Raw genomic sequence first — 23,706 nt, forward strand, 5'->3', positions numbered from 1 at the left:
TATAAAGATTACAGGATATAGATTTCACATTGTAGGGTTAAGGGAACCCTGTAACTTGTTACTTACTTACCCACCTAGATAGAAGCTTCTCAATGGTCCAGAAGCTTCCTGATCCATCTTGTAGCCCACTGCTGCTGTGCAGGATCCCTCCAAACATACCCAACAAGAGCTTGTTGGATATGTTCTCATGACTGTGCTCCTCTTCATGTATGAATGCAGCCGTACTGTGCATGTGTGAGTCTGGCTGCCCCTGCGTTCCTGCGCAGTAAACCAAGATAGTTCACAAGTGGCTATGTCTTACTGCACTGACGTGGCTGTACTTATGTACACGCAGTATGGCCATGCTTGTTCACAGAGGAACCACGACCACAAACTAGAAGAGGCTCCTGGTCAGTGGAAGTGGGGTTAAGGAGGACATGGAAAGCCTGAAGACCATCCACAGGCTTCTCTCTAAGTGGCTAATGTTAATGTCATAGCTGTATGTTAATCCAAGTTTCATAGATATGCACTTAATAGATATAAGGTGACACAAATGTTTAATAAGGCCAATGTAACACAGATGATTCAGATGAGTAGAGTTACCCTTTAACGTTAGACTCGGAATTTTCCATTGCTGACATGCTTTAGCCAAGATCTAGTACTGTGTGAGTTTTTTCTTCTTCTTAGGAATGTCTAAAAAGATAAGGAGTGCCTGGTACTGCTACCCCCATCTCAGATGAGTCGAGTCCCACAAGCCAGGACCTTGATGTATCTATGTGAACAGGATGTTGAAGAGATTGTTTACTGGAATCGAGAGCAGGTGCAAGGCTGTGAGAATCCTCCACCCTCTTAGGGTGTAAGGAGAGAGACTCTCAGAAATGAACATTATTATTGGACGAGTAAAGCACATCATGACTACGTAATTTGTGGTATAAGAATCAATGCACAGCGGAAGTGAAGCCAGAAACCTTAACTGCCTGAATCCTTTCACTAGGCTTACTTGTTTTCCAGCATGTATACATGTGATATTTTTGAATAAAGCCATATCTTGTTTTTCTTTTCATCTCCTGACGTATTTTTGAAATCTTGGTGTATTGATAAGTAAGTGATTTCCACACTAACTATGTAACTTACAGGTTTCCTTTAAAATAAATTAAGTACCATAGAAATTAAGAGTATTCAGATGCCATAGAATGGCTTAGTGACCACAGTACTAAAATGGTACCTTATTTGTGTAAAAAAAAAAAAAAAAGCTAAAAAGCTTCCTGCTGCAAAAAACTGTTGGTCACATGACCAGAAGCTGTTGTAAGAGATTGCATAACTTCCACCATTCAGACTGGAGGATACAGTCTGAGTCTCTCTGAGATCTAATGTGTTATGCTGAAAGCCAAACATTCTTGTTTAAGAAAAATATGGTCGCACTTACCATCTAACCTACCAGGTTACTTTATAGAGAGTTACTCAGGTTAATGAAAGGGACTATTCATGCTGTTATATTATTGACTCCGCCTGGCTTCTTCATGCCAGGTGTAAATAGTGTATCAGTCAAAAGACTGCTCTCTGACTACAATTTAGGCTTATTGAGTCTTATACAGGGCAAATCAGTGCCACTACCCCTTTCTTTGTCAGGGGAATTTGCAGAGCATCATCACTCTCTGCATGCTATGGGAAGGATTTGACTGGTCTGGAAAGTTCCCACAACTAGACAAAGATGAAGGAGTAGGCATCACTTGCATGATAAACCTTACAACAGGCATGCCGTAATCCTTCTGATTACTCTAATGCAGTGATAAAGTAAGAAGGGAAATTTGAACTGGTGATGTAAAGTCATGAAGACAAACATTGAATTTGAAGAGCAGAGAGCCCATATTATGTCAATACTATTCATAGGTAGCTAAAGTCCTTGATTTTTATGCTGTCTTGGTAATACCAAATCAGTGGGCTATACAGCAGTGCTTTCAACTAGGATACCTGAATTCCACTTTTATTATTTAACTACAGATTTTTCCTAATTAATGTAATATTTACAGTATGTGAGTAGGCCAGGGGTTTGCTTAAAGCCATGTAGCCATAAACCCTGTCCACCATCATTGCTTCAAGTGATCTGCATATGTAATATGTACTCTGCAATATTTCATAATTTGTATTTTCAAGATTTAAAGGGAACCTTAACTGAGTGGGATATGAATGTTTCCTTTTCCTTTGGCAGTCCTGATGAGCTCTTTGGCTGCAGTAGTGGCTGAATCACACACCTGAAACAAGCATGCAGCTAATCCAGTCCGCCTTCAGTCAGAGCACCTGATCTGCATGCTTGCTGAGGGGCTGTGGCTAATAGTATTAGAGACACGGGATCAGCAGGAGAGTCACGCAACTAGTATTATTTTAAAAGGAAAATCAATATCCTTCTCAGTTTAGGTTCCACTTAAGATATCTCAAAATTTTCGGCCTAATCTAATCAGTGAGGAAGAGATCCAAAAACAGCATTCTGACTGCGGCAGTTAAACTTACTCTGATATCATAGAGATATTAAAAATGCCATTGGTAGTTTCTTTTTGCAAAATTCAAAGTTGCTGAACTATTGCACTTCGCTGTGGTACTCATTATCAGTGTTGTTCGCAAATTTTTCCACAGTCATTTTCGCATCAAAAATAGCATTTCTGACTTTGAGAAAATGTTTGTGAAAATACATTGTATTTTTGCAATATTGCTAACATTAGCAAAAACGCGAAAAAAAATTATTTCCTCAAAAACATGAAAAATCATTTTTACCTTGAAAAATCACACTTATTACAAAATTATTTTTGATGGCATTTTTGCTCGATATTTGAGTTTAACATTCTTTTCACAAAAATGAATGTGAAAAGAATATCGGCATTTTCGCTCATCAGTGCTCATTTCTTAGATACTGACTTAACTGGAACAAGTATATTGTCTTCAGTTTTCTAAATAAAAGCTACAGTCTATGCATTCTTACTAAATAAAAACATAAAAAATGTCTGTATGGCAATGGCCATTCTTTTAACAAAAAAAAAAAAACATACGGTATGTACAGTATAAATAAAGAGATATGCTTACATTTTCCCATGGCCCAAATACACATATATGAATACACCTTCCCTCTACTTATACTTCTTGTGTAACCAGATTTTACAAAAGAGTTTTATAGCATAGCATTTTAACTTGTTTGAGATGCTCTACAAAGTATTTCTCTAGTCGGCAAACTGCCAGCATGTGTAACAGCAAGCTGGCTGATCACAATTTCCAAAAACAAATGTTACAAATGTCTTTTCCTTTTTCTTAAAAAAAGCAGAAAACTATTTATTTTTCAAAGCTTCTTTCATTCTAAGTCTTCCTTTTTTTTAATTTTAAAAGCACATATATTTGCAGTATTATAGGATTTATATAAATATATCCAAACTACTGTAGTTTACACATTCTGCAACATAGAACACCAGAGGTCCATAAATGCTGGATTGTCATTAGAGCAACCCACACCATAATAATCAGTGTTCTAAACATTAGTAATTACCAACAGCTGTTTTTGCTATAATAATATTGTACAATAAGCATTATTGCAATAAACGTGGGGAGTTCTGTTTAGGACGGCAGGAAAATAATAAAAACCATACAATACAGCAAATTAACTAATTAATAAGAATCAGACAGACAAAACCATGGCTGAAGGGTGAAATTAGTCTGTAAGACATGTGCTCATGCAAGAAAACCACATGGATAAATAGCATGCATTTATTTATTTATTTTATAAGCTACTTATTCACTACAAACTAAAACTCATTACAGAATACACAGAAGCTTTCACATTAGTTCATGTTATGTTATACAGCTATAAACACTAGGTCAGCAAGGCATGACCAACATGTATACTTATGTGTGTTTAAAATAGCGCATTTATTGAGAGATGTAGCTGAAGGTAGTCTATGGAGCTTTCCTCTTCCCCTCCAACCAAGCAAAGCAGCTAAAATTCCCCAAGTTTCTTGTGATTCAACCACACCTGATCCATAGAGATGTCGCGAACATAGAATTTTCTGTTCCCAAATGGCGAACACGAACTTCTGCAAATGTTCGCGAACATGCAAATCTGGCGAGCTGCCATAGGCTTCAATGGGCAGGCGAATTTTAAAACCTACAAAGACTGTTTCTGGCCACAAAAGTGATGGAAAAGTTGTTTTAACCACTTGAGGACCCACCCTTTACCCCCCCTTAAGGACCAGCGCTAGTTTGATTGATCTGTGCTGGGTGGGCTCTGCAGCCCCCAGCACAGATCAGGGTGCAGGCAGGGAGATCAGATTGCCCCCCTTTTTTCCCCCCTATGGGGATGATGTGCTGGGGGGGTCTGATCTCTGCTGCCTGCGAGTGGCTGGCGGGGGGGGCACCTCAAAGCCCCCCTCCGCGGCGAAATGCTCCCCCTCCCTCTCCTACCTGGCCCCCTTTGGTAAGCCGGGCTGCACAGGACGCTATCCGCCCTGTGCAGCCAGTGACAGGCTGTCTCCTGTCACATGGCGGCGATCCCCGGCTGCTGATTGGCCGGGGATCGCCGATCTGCCTTACGGCGCTGCTGCGCAGCAGCGCCGTACAAATGTAAACAAAGCGGATTATTTCCGCTTGTGTTTACATCTAGCCTGCGAGCCGCCATCGGCGGCCCGCAGGCTATTCACGGAGCCCCCCGCCGTGATTTGACAGGAAGCAGCCGCTCGTACGAGCGGCTGCTTCCTGATTAATTAGGCTGCAGCTGGCGACGCAGTACTGCGTCGCTGGTCCTGCAGCTGCCACTTTGCCGACGCACGTTATGAGTGTGCGGTCGGCAAGTGGTTAAAGGGTCTAACACCTGGACAGTGGCATGCCAGAGGGGGTTCCATGCCAAAAGTCTCACCAAAAATTACAGAATTGACGCAAAGTCGGGTTTTAACCCCTAAAGGGCAGGAATCCCATTATGCACAGCTCTGGGTGTCAGTGGGCTGTGGAGTGTCACAAACAGAGAAATGCAATAGTGCTACCAGAATACAGTGAAATAATAATGCACAGGAGTGGTTCTCTGCCTGTAACTTAATGAGGCAACCGCAGTAGTATGCACACAGCTGTGGGTGTCAGTGGGTTGTTGAGTGTCACACACAAAAAAACCCACCAGGGAGCAATGTGCTCAATAAGGCTGTTTGAAGTGCTTTCACAGCAAGCAAGGAACAAGAACACAGGCCTAGCTAATGCTTTCCCTACCTATCTGCAGCAAGTCTGTCCCTGCTCTCACTAACAGTCTTCAGGAGGAGCCTTGCCGAACATGTGTAGGAATGCAAGGACGCTGCATGTGGTGGCGAAGCTACATGTGAGCAGAGGCCAGTGAAAGATGGCAGCAATTGGAATGCAACTCGGCAGTCAGCCCGGGAGACCGCACGGGGTGGAACCCGCTGTTACATTTCCAAAACCCTTTATGCCTACAATATCACGTGAGTAAAAATTTTAAATAAAAGTTTGTAAGGTTTTTAACTATATTGCGCAATGATAGGCTTTTTGCTTCATGTTTGAGGTATTGATCTGAGGAAATTGCATATAAGAACTGCCCCTGGAATCTGAACAGACAAAAACTCGGGAAGTGGAGTGTAAAGAATTGCGGGTGAAGGCGAGGGGAGCCTAGGGGCATATGCTACTGTGATCGTAGCATTAATAGGAGGTGAGTCGCACTCCTTTGGGTGACTGATTTATATGGTGGAGGAAGCGCTGCTGACAACAATAGTGACAATATATTATTTGAAAATAAAGATGGGTTTTTGTGTTGTGGTTTTCGTTCTCTCATTGCACGCTACCAATGATTACAAGCCCTTCCTAGCAAAAATAAGAGCAATACACCCTCATGGCATACATATTTTTTAAAAAGTCCCTAAAGTAACTTTTTATGTATTCTCTTTTCAATTCTGTCACTTTGGGTTTTTACAAGTGTTTTATTTTGGTACAAAGTATATGAAAATAATAATTGTATTGCTTATCATTCAGTTTGCCGGTAAAAAAAATTCGAATGTCATAGGCCTCAGATCTCAAACACCCCAAATTCTATTCTCTCACTTGTCACGATTAAAATGATACCCTATATAGATAATCAGATAGCTTTTGGCCAGGCAATACACTGCTAACCATGAGCAGCACCAATTGATTTTTCAAGGCTATTTTTTTTTGCACCAAAAGCAATATAGTCATTCTTTTGTAGAAAAGCCCATGGAGCAGTCAAGAAAAGCCATAAATATCCCGATGCTGAAAAATAGAGACACAGGCTTACTCAAATATACATATTTTGTAACATTTGTACTTATGCGGTTTTGCTAAAATTGTACCATAACTTTAAAAACTGTATTTTTTTTTACAGTTTTTTTTTTCACTTTGGCAAAAAAACAAATTTAAATGACTTAGTCCTGAGCTCTTAAACACCAAATTTTATTCTCTCGCTTGTCGCGGTTAAAATCATACCTTATACACACAATCAGATAGCTTTTTGGCTACGCAATACACTGTTACCATGAGCAGCACCAATTGATTTTTCAAGGCCATTTTTTGCACCAAAAATTAATACAATCATTCTTTCTCAGCAAAGCCTCTGGAGTTTCTGATCAGTAAAAAGCCATAAATGTCATCATTCTGAAAAGAGACCCAGGACTACTCAGATATACATATTTTTTAATATTTGTACTCATGCCATTTTGCTGAAATTATACCATAACTTGGAAATTGTAGTTTTTACAGGTTTTTTTTCACATTGGCACAACAAAAAAAATCTAATTACATAGTCCTCAGCTCTCAAACACGCCAAATTATATTCTCTCGCTTGTCACGGGTAAAATCATAACCTATATAGATAATCAGTTTTGGGCACATGGCAGACTGTTAACTACCAGTTTTTTTCACCAAATGTAACAATGTAATTCTTTCTTATCAAAGGCCCTGGAGTGACAGAACATTTGATACATGTCATAAATAGAAGGTTCGGTTCGCGTAAAAGTTTGCGAACCGCAATAGACTTCAATGGGGATGCGAACTTTGAAAAATAGAAAAAATTATGCTGGCCACAAAAGTGATGGAAAAGATGTTTCAAGGGGTCTAACACCTGGAGGGGGGCATGGCGGAGTGGGATACATGCCCAAAGTCCCGGGGAAAAATCTGGATTTGACGCAAAGCAGCGTTTTAAGGGCAGAAATCACATGGAATGCTAAATTGCAGGCCTAAAGTGCTTTCAAACATCTTACATGGGTATACATCAATCAGGGAGTGTAATTAGAGTTCTGCTTCATACTGACACACCAAACTCACTGTGTAACGCACCGCAAACAGCTGTTTGCGTAGTGATGGCCGTGCTGGACTGGTGCGCAACATGGCCAGAGTGTAGGCCATGGCGTTTTTCAAGCCCATATGGTCGCCGGGCTGTGGTAGCTCAATGATAGAACAACAGTGACTGTCCAGCTGATCAAATTTGGTCTGACCACAATGAAGCAACGACCTTATTATCTTTTGTTTGCCACCCCCACCCGAGACACTCAAATAGCCGGCGGTATTGCTTCATTGTGATACGCAAGCCCCTTCACCGTGGCAAGGTAATGATCACAAAGGGGGATGAGCACATGTACATGCCTTTTGTTTATTTGGTGCAGCCGCCCGCAGTGCAGCCAGAAAAATTAGGCAGGCATGTACACGCACCAGAAAAATTAGTGTAGCGGCCGCAGCTAGCGGCGGCCTTAAAAATTCAGGAATCCGCCTAGAGTACAGGTAGTTAGATGCAGTGAGGTGGGTTCACTGAACAGTAAAGGTACTTAGATGCAGTGAGGTGGGTTCACTCAACACAACAGGTAGTTGGATGCAGTGAGCTGGGTTCACTGAACAGTAAAGGTACTCAGATGCAGTGAGCTGCGTTCACTGAACACAACAGGTAGTAAGATGCAGTGAGCTGGGTTCACTGAACAGTAAAGGTACTTAGATGCAGTGAGGTGAGTTCACTCAACACAACAGGTAGTAAGATGCAGTGAGCTGGGTTCACTGAACAGTAAAGGTACTTAGATGCAGTGAGGTGGGTTCACTGAACACAACAGGTAGTTAGATGCAGTGAGGTGGGTTCACTGAACAGTAAAGGTACTTAGATGCAGTGAGCTGGGTTCACTCAAAAAGTAAAATGTATTAAAAAACAAATAAAATAAATATTTATTAAAAAAAATAAACAACTGTGGAGTGATGAGACCCCACCAACAGAGAGCTCTGTTGGTGGGGGGAAAAGGGGGGGGGGAATCACTCGTGTGCTGTGTTGTGCGGCCCTGCAGCTTGGCCGTAAAGCTGCAGTGGCCAATTTAGGAATAATTAGCCTGGTCTTTAACACTGCAGTCCTCAGTCCTGCAAACATTTTTTTCTTGAACGTGTCTGCAATTCTGCGTTTGCAGCGACATGTACTGTATGCGAACGTGAGCATTGTGTGGAAAAAAGCAGAAAGCTGTGTGATTTAAAAAACACACGTAAGTTAAGATTCCCTTTAGGCAGGGAACACACTAGATGCATTTGTGTGTGTTTTACCCCGGACAGCAAAACGCGCACGATTTTACAGGTTATTGAAGGCAATAGCCTTGTGCAGGAAATGTGCGTCGCTACTGTTTGTTCACGCTTTGCGTTTGTTTTTTTCCTAGCATTTTTAAATTGCACAGCTTTCTGCTTTTTTTCTGCACAACATGCACATTCACATAATGTACATGCTGTAAGAAATGTAGAAACATTCCCAGAAAAAATTTACACATTAAGTGCAAATGCAAAAAGCATGAATTCAAAAGCCAATGGAGACCCAGGTATTGTAGGGGAAAACAGCCTGGCAAGCAGGGACGTAACTAGAAATCACTGGGCCCCCCTGCAAATATTTGGATGGGCCCCCCCCCCCCCCATACGTGCCAAATAATCGTAATGGGGCAGCGCTTCACTGTAAATTAATTGTAAAGTGGGCAGCATTTTATCAGACAATCATAATGTGGGCCAGAAAATCGTAATGTGGGCAGAGTTCACCAGAAAATCGTAATGTGGGCCTTTAGAAAATCATAATGTGGGCAGAGTTCACCAGAAAATCGTAATGTGGGCAGAGTTCACCAGAAAATCGTAATGTGGGCCTTTAGAAAATCATAATGTGGGCAGAGTTCACCAGAAAATCGTAATGTGGGCACCAGTCACCAGAAAATCGTAACGTGAGCAGCAGTCACCAGAAAATTGTAACGTGGACAGCATTCACCAGACAATCGTAATGTGGGCAGCGTTCACCAGAATATCGTAATGTGGGACAGAAAATCGTAATGTGGGCAGAGTTCACCAGAAAATCGTAATGTGGGCAGCGTTCACCAGAAAATTGTAACATGGACAGCATTCACCAGACAATCGTAACGTGGGCAGTGTTCACCAGAAAATCGTAATGTGGGCCAGAAAATCGTAATGTGGGCAGCGTTCACCAGAAAATCGTAACGTGGACAGCATTCACCAGACAATCGTAACGTGGGCAGTGTTCACCAGAAAATCGTAATGTGGGCAGTAGTCACCAGAAAATCGCCATGTGGGCAGCAGTCACCAGAAAATCGCCATGTGGGCATCAGTCACCAGAAAATGCTAATGTGGGCAGCAGTCACCAGAATATCGTAATGTGGGCAGCAGTCACCAGAAAATCCTTATGTGGGCAGCAGTCACCAGAAAATCGCAATGTGGGCAGCAGTCACCAGAAAATCGCAATGTGGGCAGCAGTCACCAGAAAATCGCAATGTGGGCAGCAGTCACCAGAAAATCCTAATGTGGGCAGCATACACCAGAAAATCGTAATGTGGGCAGCAGACACCAGAAAATCGCAATGTGGGCAGCAGACACCTGAAAATCGCAATGTGGGCAGCAGACACCTGAAAATCGCAATGTGGGCAGCAGACACCTGAAAATCGTAATGTGGGCAGCAGACACCTGAAAATCGCAATGTGGGCAGCAGACACCTGAAAATCATAATGTGGGCAGCAGACACCTGAAAATCGTATTGTGGGCAGCAGACACCTGAAAATCGTAATGTGGGCAGCAGACACCTGAAAATCGCAATGTGGGTAGCAGTGACCAGAAAATCGCAATGTGGGCAGCAGTGACCAGAAAATCGTAATGTGGGCAGCAGACACCTGAAAATCGCAATGTGGGTAGCAGTGACCAGAAAATCGCAATGTGGGCAGCAGTGACCAGAAAATCGTAATGTGGGCAGCAGACACCTGAAAATCGCAATGTGGGCAGCAGACACCAGAAAATCGTAATGTGGGCAGCAGACACCAGAAAATCGCAATGTGGGCAGCAGACACCAGAAAATCGCAGTGTGGGCAGCAGTGATCAGAAAATCGTAATGTGGGCAGCAGACACCTGAAAATCGTAATGTGGGCAGCAGACACCTGAAAATCACAATGTAGGAAGCAGACACTAGAAAAAAAAATGCACCTGTGAAAAAAAAAACAATTCACTTACCTGACAGAAGTCTTCTCCTCTCCTGGCATCTGGCTCGCAGCTCCCCGAGTCCTCCTGCAGCACATCTCCCGCGCTGACAGGCAGAGAGCAGGGCTACGGCAAGATGGCTGCCGAAGCCCTGTACTAGAGACACAAATAGTCTCCAGTGTAGGGCTTCTTCTGCGGCCATCTTGCCGTAGCCCTGCTCTGCCTGCCAGAGACTATGCAGGCTGCTGGAGTGAGGCTGCGGGGAATGAACTGGTGCAGCGTCTATTAGACGCTGCGGCCAGTTGAGCACCTTGCTGGGGGGTCCAGAGCAGCGCTCCCCCCACGCACAGTGAGCGGGCCCCAGAGCAGCCCCGGGCCCCCCTGCGGCTGAGGGGGTTGCATCCCTGGTAGGTACGCCGGTGCTGGCAAGTGTGTACCCTGCTTTAAAGAACAGGTGCGAGGTGAAAAAAAAAACAAGATCTACTAACCTGGGGCTTCTTCCAGCCCCTGGCAGGCTATCTGTCCCTCGCCGCAGTTCTGCTTCCATTGCAGATGCAAATCTCCACTAACACAGGAAGTGGAGTTCATTTTCAGCAAATAAAAGCACAGCTAATAGCTTACTTTAAAATCTAAAATGCTTCCACTTCAAGGATCACTGAAGATTTACGAGTTAGGACAATTTGTCACTACATTATCCTTTTTATAAACTATTGCCTTTGCCCCCTCACCATCACCACCTACTAAAATTGCATGAGTTGCTTGATTGATAGCTATACTTTTTTAGTCATTTACCCTTGCCCTCTACATGCCTGCTACCGCCTACCATAGTTAAGATTAAAACATCAAAATTAGCCATCCTTGCAAGTAACACCTTTTACATCAACATTTGCAGTGTACTATACAATTTGTACACCATGAAAGACATGCAGTATATGCAGCAATTCTGCATGCGTGGGAAATTATTCACCGTAGCTTCACTCACTCATTTATCTATAGGGTCTCTGAACCACACCTGCTCTACTTTTGAAAAAACTTATTACACTACATGTATTATTAAACTGTTCTCCTTTTTTGCTTGTGTCAGAAACACGCATATGGCCCACATAATCAGAGGCGGGACAAGGTCCTCCAACACCCAAGGCTGAGACACCAAAATGCGCCCCTCCATCCCTGCCACCCCAGCCGTCACACACTGATTGCTATTAGCCTAAGAGGTGCCACAGGGCTCACAACCTCCCCAACACCTTAATATCTAGTTATCTGGCTTGCAGTCACTGCTATGTATCCTCTTTTCTTATTTCTTTCTGCTTCAAACACAATTAGGAATGACAGCTGAATGAATTGTGCGCCCCCCTCCTACACTGCGCCCTGAGGCTGGAGCCTCTCCAGCCTATGCCTTGGCCCGGCCCTGCACATAATCCATTATCTAGCTGTAACAGTAGATATTGCAGAAATAATTTGTACAGTGCTACATACAAAAAGGATATACATCATGTCATACAAATAGTTTCTTTGAGACATAATCATAGTTTTATTTCAGTTAATTGCAGGGTAAGAGAGAATTTACTACAGTGTGTTCATATAGATTATTGATATAAGGCAGTCACATGTCATTTTGTGACTTGAAATAAGAGCAGGAACCATATCTGACACAAAATAAACACATAAAGGGTTTAACAAAAGCTACAGTTCACTTGTTATCACTTAAGCAGAGCAGCAGTCTCTGCTGGATAATAGTATCAAATAAAATGACTTTAGCACAGGAAATGTCATTCATAATTGTCATTGGCTATCATGCTGGGACTAATAGCTTCACAAACCTAATATGAATTTACCATATATTATGCAAGTATATTCCGGCAAACACTTTTTTCTTAGCACTTATTATAACTAAACACATTTCATTAATAGAGCAAATACCTGGTGTTTATTTATACATAAGCTTCAATATTTTAATGTTTTTTTTCTAAAAATAGATGCTTTGTTTTGTGCAAAATTAACACCCGATTTAAATATCTGCCAAATGCTTTAGAGTTAACACAATAAAGTGTGGGCTAAAATGCTAAATGCACTGGCCCAAAGCAGCTAGTCAGCATTCATATTTTATGCTCTAAGCTCATGAAAAATAAAATCCAGTTGACATCTGCAAACTATGCTCTCCACTATTACCCTTTAAACTACTTTCCTTGAATTGTCTTCAATTTACATAGTTTTTATCTTCTAAAAGGTTTACATGTATTGAATGTTTGATATAGGGCAACTGGCTGAATTTTAATGCTAAAATATGCTAATTTTATTATTGTAATACTCAAATTTTGATGCTTAAAGGCAAAATAAATGTAGAAAATGTATCCAAATATATATATATATATATATATATATATATATATATATATATATATATATATATATATATATTTTTTTTTTTTACAACAAACCTACATTCAATTAGAGATAAGTAGGGGGCTGAAGGTGCACATCATAATAAGTAGTGTTTAATAGTTTCGAATTGTCTCCTAATATATTTAACTTATATGCCAAATATTTAATGCAGAAATTTGGTTTGGATGAGACACGTGCACGAGTTAAAATAGCTGTCAGTAATATTAACAATTTGAGATATGCTGATGATACCACCCTGATGACTGAAACTGAGGAAGAATTGAAGAGCTTAGTCATGAATGTCAAAGGAGAAAGTACCAAAGCTGGTCTACTGCAAAAATACTAGATTGGGAAAAAGTAGAAGTTGTAAAAGAGTTTTTTTTCGTGGGATCGAAGACCTCTGCATATGGTGACTGCAGCCATGAGATTAACAGATGTTTTTTGCTTGGGAAGAAAACTATGGCAAATTTGGAGGAGATACCACAGTATAGAGATGTCACTTTACCAACAAAGATCACAATAGTTAAAGCTGTGGTCTTTCCAGTAATAACATGTGGCTGTGAAAGTTGGACTATAAATAAGATAATGTGCAGAAAAAATTATGCTTTTGAATTGTAAGTGTGTAGAAAGCTGCCGAGAGTTCCTTGGACTACCAAAATATCTAACCAGTCAAAACAAGGCCAGAATGTTCACTAGAAGGGTTGATACTACTATTAAAACTCAAATACTTTGGTTAAATAATAGGAAGATGGAACTCTTTAGATAAATCATTGATGCTTGGAAAAATTGAAGGTAAAGGAAGAAGAGGATAACAGAGGAGGTAAAGGGGGATAGACAGCATATGTGAAGCTATGAACATACCTATGCAACAGCTGGCAGAAACATTGATTAACAGGCACATCTGCCATTCAAAGTACATATGGTCACAAAGAGCCGGAAGCCAATTAAATGAGTGAGTAGGAATGTTTAATGAATCTACTTGAGTTTAGCTTAAAGGCAGTTCAGTTATTTGCCTTAACATTGGGGATACTGGGGATCTCAAGTCGGAAGGCTATTAAAGTCAATGGAAAATAGAAAATAATTGCACGTGACTGCTTGGTGGGCGTGTAGCGGTGACGTGGGGGCGGCGGGACGCTGGGCGGGCGGCGCGGTGGGACCCACTGATGTATTTATAGACGCTGTGATGGCGTCTAGCTGACATCCACGCTGCCTGCCTTTGAAAAAGCCGCTAGTTGCGGCGAAACATGTCAGGCTCTCCTGGCAGCCCGTTCGCTCCTCCACACCCTTCAGCCCAGCAACCTTAGGAGCTTTTCCATCAGATCCGGACATCCTGGCATGGGACTGGTAACTATTGGGCACGCATGACATCTTCCAATTGTTTCCTCTACTGTTACATCTGCTGAGAATATTGTTGATCTCTCTCTGGAAGGACACACTCTGCTATGATTTGTGCTCAATCCATTATGATGCTGCCATGCATGATTTAAACATCAAGATTATGTGGGCAGATGCTTCTATGCCCTGCGATTGAGGGATATGGACTTCAATGCATGCTTTGGTTATAAGTGGTGCCAATCATCCATGCCTGCATGTGCCTTACTACCCTGCGACTGAGGGATATGAACTTTAGTGCACATTGACTGCATATATTGTGTCCGCTACTACTAACAAATTACTCATGCTTCATGTTTAGAGGACCTGTGAACTATGAGCTTAGTCACTGGCGCTTGTTGCTTTTCGCTTTCCTGCACATCCACATGTATCAACTTACATTGCCTGTCATAGTAGTGAACCAATCATGCTAAAAGGGGCTCCATAGCCAGGATTTTTGTGATGAACATTTTTTTGATCCGGAACTGGACTTTCTGTACTAACAGCTCTATTTGGGTTGGGGGACTGCAGCCCCCTGAGGTTGAATTGTGTTGAGGAGGATTTTTATCTTATGTGTTTGTTTGTAATTTAGGGGGATTTATATGTAGTGTTTTTTATATGTCATTTATTTAATAAAGCAAGTGTATACTCTTTTTCATGCACCAGAGAGCCAATCCTCAATGTTTTTTTGTTTCTCTACTTACTTGTTGGCATGTGCATGGAAGAGATATTATATCCACTCTAGTTATAGCATATTTGATTTATTTGGTCATCTTCCTATTTGACGCTGTTTCCTGTGCTTGAGATATTTACTATACAAAGAAAATAATTAAAGCATTCATCTTGGGCTCTAGAAAACAAAGTACAACCAAGCCACCAAAAAATGGCATAGCAAGCAAACCACATTTATAATGTTCAAGTGCTTTATTCTACATGCCACCACTCATAGTGGCAGAAAGAGATAATTGTTATAACCAGCTTCCAATGTGCTTAAAGAATTAAAAAATGTTAAACTGGATGCAAAGTGGATTTAAACAGTTCAACCTCTGAAGAAGTGGCCTTGAGCCACAAAACACATATCAGGCATATAGTGGATTTTTTCTGACTTTATGTCTGAAGCCAGGACATACATCTCTTGGGTTTTTGTTTTCTTCTTGCACTAAAAGCTATGTTTTTTTAACTTGCACTGTTTTGGTTCTTTAAACCCAATGCTTTTCTTTTTTTGCATATTCATATCTTGAAATCCAATCAGTGAACTACTGAAGGAGTCAAGGGGACCCATTACCATTGCTCTAATATTGGTCAGGCAGTGACCAAAGGAAAACCTTACTGTAAATGAGTTTTGGGGCAGTATCAAGAAAGTATTCATAAAGCTAAATCAGTTGTTGTTTTAGCAATAACCTAATTTTGTTAGCATTGTCCATCTCTAAAATTCAATACCCATCAATTTGTGGTAATACTCTAAGGCCCTTATCTAATTAAAGAGAATCTGTACTCTAACATTTTTACAATAAAAACCATACCATTCTATTCATTATGTTCTCCTGGGCCCCTCTGTGCTGTTTCTGCCACTCCCTGCTGTGATCCTGGCTTGTAATTGTCAGTTTTAGGCAGTGTTTACAAACAAAAGACATGGCTGAAAACCAGAGTGTGATAGGCTGAGAGGAGCTCTGTCTGTGACTCACACAGAGCCTGCAGGTGGCATGGAGAGGGTGTGTATAGCTTCTATCCTATCACAAGCAGAGCAGCAAATTCCTGCCTGAATGCCTGAGCCCGACAAAGCCGTCAGAGGAAAGAAGATTAGATTATATAACAGAGATAATACAGCCACTGTGCTACTAGGAAAGGCTGCAGTAAGACAGACCACATTAGAACAGGTATAGGAACATAAAAAAAAATTGTAACTTCCATGCTTCAAAATAATAAGAAAGAAAAGTAATGATGTCATTGAATGTCCACATCATTTTTATTTTATCATGTTGAACAAAGGTAAAAAATCAGTGTATGATCCACAATCCTCTAAAGCAGAACTATCAAATAAAATGATTGTTATATGTAAAAATCCTTCCAAAAAATACTTACTTTCTCTTCAACCTTTTACATGTGTATTGTTGGAAGAATTTTGTAGGTTACATATTTCAAATTAAAATGATGGTTTTGCAGAAATAAATCAGCTATCCAGTTTTATTCTCTTTTAACATTTCTTTGTTTTATGTTTTTCCTACTGACAGTTTGACAGACCAACTAGCATGTATGTCAGATGTTTTGTAAGCCACCTACTATAGTGACAATGCAGACAATCTCTGCACGCTGCTACATTCTGTGTGCTCATGAAAGTTCATGAAGGTCTTAGAAATATGACATTTTCTTTAACCAGGAAATTATCTAATGTAATACAAAAGGAACTGTCACTCTAAATCATCAGATTGTGCAATAAAGGGATAGAACCACAAGAAACCATAATATTCTAAATCCCTAACATCAAACATTCTAAATGTAGTGTTTTAGTCATCACATTTCTTTAAATAGCCAATGCATATTTGCTTTGTTTGTGATTACATCTGGAGTTTGATCTGAGGTGGCCTTATTTAAGTGTAGTTAAACTGGATTTTTTTCTTATTTTCCTCATATGTCAAACAATAAAAAGTTTAATTATTTTATTTGCAATAAATATGTTTGCCATTTGTCCTCTTTTTTTTTTTTTTTTTGCTATAAGAATGATTTTGTTCCCCACATTATGTTAAGTGACAGTAAGTGTGCAATGGAGGGGAGGGTGGAGAAAAGATCTTTGGATGATGACCTTGCAGAAAAGAAGGTTAAGTAGGAAGACGGTCATCACACAAGTAGTAATGGTATCATTAACTGATATTACTTCAAATTTACAAGCCATGATTTACCAAGTTTCTTAATCTTCAGAGATGGAAAATCTAAGAGAACATAAACAATCCAGCACACTCCAGCACACCTGACTCGGATCTATACTAAAGCTGCTCATAGGTTTAGGATGGTAACATTGCCTTGGTTATTTTTCAAAAAACAAGACATAAATCAATTTTTGTGATATTTAATTCACAAAACAATTTTGCAAATAATAATAATACCACATGGGTAATAAATTCAAATTTGTAAAGATAAGAGAAAATCCTGGGGAATGGAAACAGAAACGAAGCTAGATGACTAGAAAGCAGCTCGATCAAAGAGGTTAACCCAGCAAAATACTGTACATATTGTTTAACAAAACACAATGGGTGTCCTTTATGTGAACCATGATGAACTTAGACCTAAATAAAACTCCCCAGTAGGTAGTAACATTTATACTGGATTAAACATTCACTAGCGAGAGTGATCAGTATAGTTCAGTAGGACTTGTATCATGGTTAAACCTTTTCATTGAATATCCACCAATTTTGAGTGCTTCTAAGTGAAGGGATGTACCATAATTACTGTCTGTAACTATTTTGCCTTCTACACCAAGAGCACATTCAGGGGTTCTCAATGCCTGGTGGGACTTAATTTTAATGTATGACTTTTGGTCAGGTTCATTTCCTCTTTCTTTTCTTCTCTTTTTTTTTCTTCTTTTTCTCCTTCCTCTCCCCTTTTCCCTTCTCTTCTTCCTTTTTTCCTGTTCTTTTCAGTACTAGGCATCTTGGTGTTTTTAGGGAAACGTTTTGGTTTTAAACATATGCATAAATGTATGTTTATTTATATGTCTATCCCTTTAAATCAAGAGGTGTCATTTTGTCTTTAGGGTGGGAGGGTCTTTTTCCCCACCTATAAAAACTCCACCTCTATGCAAGTTCATTGCAACTATGACTAAGGGCATATTGTAAGGCCAACACACATCAGTTGATCCTGTGGATTGATTTTTTTCCTGTGTTTGTCTGTATTTCCAATAAAATTGCCAGTTTTGTCTGCAGATCTTTCTGTTAATCCACAAAATGTGCATTCATTGTTGCAGGACGATTGAAATGAGACATTCATCCATGGCATCCTTTTTGCAACAGACTTATGCTGGGTACACACTATGAGATTTTATGGTCGATTTACTGTCAGATCGCTTATTTCTAACGATTTGCTTTCCGATCGATTTCCGAGCATTTTCCGATTGATTGCTACTTTAATAGGAATTTGATTGGAAAATGCTCGGAAATTGATCAGAAAGCAAATCAGACATATTGGAAATAATCGATCTGACAGTAAATGGACCATAAAATCTCATAGTGTGTACCCAGCATAATGTTCTTAGACAGAGTCAGTTTACCAATCCATATATGAATAGATCTTACTCTTTCAATGGTAGGTTCAGATGTCCCATTCACCTGTTTTATATATGCTGAAATGCCCTTGTAGAGATAAATATATTACAGAAACTACTATCTATGCCCATACATCATCAAACAAGAGAAACCTGGTTTAATTTCCAGTGTATATTTTGTGGAACATAGTTATTTCTAACCAACTGTCATTTAAAATTTTGGACTCAGCTATGAAAAAGTGATGGAAAATCTTTAAACTAAATCCAAGTGAGGGCTAATGTACAAAAGATGTTAAGTGTAAGTTGTATTCGGATTGCAACCTGAGATCAAACTGAAAGATGTTTTGCTAGTATACATCTGTAAATAGTGAGAAAATGACTTCAAACTGCAACTGTCTAGCAGATGATCTGCACAGAAACTATTGTTAAAATTACAGCTTAACTTAATGTAAAAGTCTCCCTACACGACCCTTTGGATAGGCCTATGTAAACATTGTGTCATGAGCTGCAGTGTTAACTACAGAACCTGCATTTGTCTCATATAGGCAAAATTTGCAACTTTTTGACACAGCATTTGCTTCTTCTCTTTTCCTATTTTGATTGTTTATTGTTTTTCATTTTTCATACGTTTGGAATTTAATTGGATACAGGTTTGATTTAATAGTATTATTCTTAAAGGCAATATTTCTTTTCATGAGGAACTGTTTGGTTGTTAGCTATCTGCTCTCATGTGAACATCCTTAACAGATACATCACAAGAGTCCCGATGTACATACATACCGTTGGTAGCCACTGTCAAGAACTGTCAAGAACATTACCACATTTCACCTGTTTTTGGCAGTATGTGTGTGAACTGCCATGGACTTCCAACCAGGGGGCCAAAAGTTGGGGGGTCGGCTTGTATGCGAGTCATGTTGGTCCGCGGGTCCCCCCCTCCACTGGTCCGCGGGTCCCCCGCTCCCCCCAAGGCCGCCGCCGCTGCTATTACCTTTCCGCATCTTCTATTCCCCTCTCCGTGCTTGTAAACATCCACAGCAGCGCGCCCGGCGCTGCTACTGTGACGAGGCAGGAAAGAGCGTCCTGTTACTATGGGAACCGCTCTTTCCTGGCTCGCCGCTCGTCACAGTAGCAGCGCCAGGCGCGCTGCTGTGGATGTTTACAAGCACGGAGAGGGGAATAGAAGATGCGGAAAGGTAATAGCAGCGGCGGCGGCGGCGGCCGTGGGGGGAGCGGGGGACCGGCAGACCAGCTATACTGAGCGCTATACTGAGCACTATACTAGCTAAACTGGGGCACATTACTAGCTATACTGAGCACTATACTAGCTAAACTGGGGCACATTACTAGCTATACTGAGCACTATACTAGCTAAACTGGGGCACATTACTAGCTATACTGAGCACTATACTAGCTAAACTGGGGCACATTACTAGCTATACTGAGCACTATACTAGCTAAACTGGGGCACATTACTAGCTATACTGAGCAGTATACTAGCTAAACTGGGGCACATTACTAGCTATACTGAGCGCTATACTAGCTAAACTGGGGCACATTACTAGCTATACTGAGCACTATACTAGCTAAACTGGGGCACATTACTAGCTATACTGAGCACTATACTAGCTAAACTGGGGCACATTACTAGCTATACTGATCACTATACTAGCTAAACTGGGGCACATTACTAGCTATACTGATCACTATACTAGCTAAACTGGGGTACATTACTAGCTATACTGAGCACTATACTAGCTAAACTGGGGCACATTACTAGCTATACTGAGCACTATACTAGCTAAACTGGGGCACATTACTAGCTATACTGAGCACTATACTAGCTAAACTGGGGCACATTACTAGCTATACTGAGCACTATACTAGCTAAACTGGGGCACATTACTAGCTATACTGAGCGCTATACTAGCTAAACCGGGGCACATTACTAGCTAGACTGAGCACTATACTAGCTATACTGAGCACTATACTAGCTAAACTGAGCACTATACTAGCTAGACTGAGCACTATACTAGCTATACTGGGCACTATACTAGCTATACTGGGGCACTTTACTAGCTATACTGAGCACTATAATAGCTATACTGGGCACTATACTAGCTATACTGGTGCACTACCTACCTATACTGGGCACTTTACTAGCTATACTGGGACACACTAGGGGAATAAGGCGGCCAGCATTTCCTACCCCCGGCTTATATGGGGGTCAATCATTTTTCCCTGGTTTTTCAGGTAAAAGTTGGGGGGTCTGCTTATATGCGGGTCGGTTTATATGCGAGTATATACGGTATATTTATACTTGCAGTGTTCTCGCTTGTAAATCGCTTGTAAATAGTGCACTAACCTTATTGTTGTTATTGTTGTTAACCTTATTGTTATTCCTTAGTATGTCACAGGTGGGTGCAGTGACAGCAGTGGGTGACCTTGTTTAGATAAAGCTTTTGATATTATGATGGGTACTATGAACAATATGGCAATCTATTATTTTATGACCGACTAAAGACCAGCATTGTAGATCAATCTTTACATCGATTTTATCACTTGTTAATTGTAATTTAGATCACCAATGTTTAAAACCACTTTATTATATGCTCAAATAGATCTTTTGCCTAATGAAATGTCTAATAGGGCAAAAAAATTGTACAGTGTATGGCTTCTTTATGTGGCATTGGTAGTCTCACTCATTGGTCACCACATGGTTTTCCTTAGCTTTATGTTGCTTTTAGCTAATTTCAGCTTTTATATAAGGTTTAAACAGAAAGGATTGTGATTAAAACCAATACAACAGATGAAAAGTGAACCAGTTTTCAGTATGCTGAATTTAGGCAGTGAGCCATAAACAAAAGTAGTTAACTGTATGACTAATTTTATAACTCTGCTGAACTGTATGCGGTACCCTGTATATAACAGTATACAGGTGATTGACTGGTTGTATTGGTCAACTCTCCCTAAGTGGATTGGTCAGCTCTCCTGGTCTACCTGTTTATCAGAGCGGTATGGAAGAATTGATCGTGCTGTGCCCATAAAACACTTCTCTTTCACCGTCTGGCCCACTTTTGTATCCTATTTACCTCCTTTTCTGCCTCTCAGATCTTGCACATGTGCAGTGTGCATCTGCGCCGCTTCACTACAGTCCTCAGCAGCGAGACCTGAGAGTCAGTAACAGGATAGGGTGTATCACCCGGCATCAATGACACCCGGCGTTTAAGACGACCTCTGACTTTTCAGAAGATTTTCAAGGGTTTAAAAGTAGTCTTATACACCAGGATATACTGTACTTTATAAATACTTTCTCTCTAATAAACGCACACTGGGGTATTCTGTGTCTGTGACTAGATACCACTGTTATTGTCAATGAACAGAAACTTAAGATAAATATATTCTGTATTTCACTGATAATATAATGGCTTTAAGATGGTTGCCATCGCCATTAGATGTAAGTAATATTGATTGAGACCAATGCTCAAGTAACACACAAGACAGATCTAAGAATTAACTTACCATAAAATTTACAACACATGCTGTGAGTCATTCAACAACTACCACTTAAGATCTTTTCAGTCAAACCCAGATGGTTCACCATGGCAACTACATCTTAAGCACCAGGTTTGTAAGCAACAAAAAATAAAGTGAGTAATACATGAACTGCAGGGTAGCTCCTTTTGACAAACTCCTATTGAGCTTACAAGTTTACAGTAAATTACAGTTACAAAATAGTCATGCTTATTATTTTTATATGCATGACAATTTTGAAAATATATACATGAGTTCATTACTTTGCTTTACCTTTTTGCTAAATAGTTATATGAAGTAAAATATACATATAATCATAACTGTTAATAAGCAGAGCAAAAACAGATGGCATTGCCTGTTCTGTCTGCTTCTGCCTAAGCTGTTTAATATAATTAAGATATCATCTCCATAAATAATCGACATGCAATACCTAGATACAGGAGGCTGTTTAATGCTGTTGCACAATGACCAGACATATTTCAGCATGAATGTGTTTAGAGACGTCTCTCTAGGTTGTTACTGATATTGAATGTGGCAAATCATGTGTTGACTCAATATACTCAATATAAATCAAAACTGTTTCTGAAAAAATAAGTAAAATGAAGGGAATAAGGAGATTATTAAAATATTTTGTCTATTGCATGGAATTAACTCTAGCTGGTACCAAGACTGACAGTATATTATTCAGCTCTCAAGTAAAAGGTCACGTTTTGCCTAACACTATCCTCCCCAACTACTCCTAACACTAATCTTCCCCAGCTACTCCTAACAGTAACCTTCCCTAGCTATTCCTAACACTAACCTTCCCCACCGATTCCTAACACAAACATTCCCCAGCTACTAACACTAATCTTCCCCAAATACTCCTAACACTAACCTTCCCACCTACTCCTAAAACTAATCTTCCCCAGCTACTCCTAACAGTAACCTTTCTTAGCTATTCCTAACACTAACCTTCCCCACCGATTCCTAACACAAACATTCCCCAGCTACTAACACTAATCTTCCCCAAATACTCCTAACACTAACCTTCCCACCTACTCCTAAAACTAATCTTCCCCAGCTACTCCAAACACTAAACTTCCCCAGCTATTCCTAACACTATCCTTCTCCAGCTACTCCTAACACTAACCTTCCGCAACTACTCCTAACACTAACATTTCCCAGCTACTCCTAACATTAACCTTCTCCACCTACTCCTAACACTAACCTTCCCCACCTACTCTTAACATTAACCTTCCCCAGGAACTTCTAACACTAACCTTCTCCAGCTACTCCTAACACTATCCTCCGCCAGCTATAAAGCCGCAATTTACCTAAGTGACTTTAAAGCTGCTATTTACAATTTCCGTAAAGCCGCATTTTACCCCAGCAACTGTAAAGCCACTAATTACAGTACCTACAGCAGCTATAAAGAAGTAATTTACCCAAAGCCTGTAAAAGCTACAAATTACAGCAGCTGTAAAGCTGCAATTTACCCGAGCACCTCGCAATTTACCCAACCGCCTGTAAAGCCACTAATTAGAACTGCTGTAAAGCCATTATTTAACCGAGAACCCATATTATACCGTTAGTGCTGTTAATAAGGAGATTTGTATTGCCCCAAATAGGGCACCCAAATTAGCAGATGCTATTTTTCAGTGTCCTGGTCTACTATACCTTATTTACAATTATTTTTCTGTTTCATTGTGAAATCCACCATGTTATTATTGTATTGCACAACTGTA

The 23,706-nt window shown here is 40.4% G+C and overlaps 1 protein-coding gene across 2 annotated transcripts in view; it reads right to left on the reverse strand.

Annotated features, from left to right (window-relative positions):
- Window positions 1-23,706, reverse strand: part of SYT1 (synaptotagmin 1) — a 765,091-nt gene that overhangs the window by 468,855 nt on the left and 272,530 nt on the right. The window lies entirely within an intron of this gene.

Source organism: Hyperolius riggenbachi, chromosome 3, assembly GCF_040937935.1.
Source record: "Hyperolius riggenbachi isolate aHypRig1 chromosome 3, aHypRig1.pri, whole genome shotgun sequence".
Classification (NCBI taxonomy): domain Eukaryota; kingdom Metazoa; phylum Chordata; class Amphibia; order Anura; family Hyperoliidae; genus Hyperolius; species Hyperolius riggenbachi.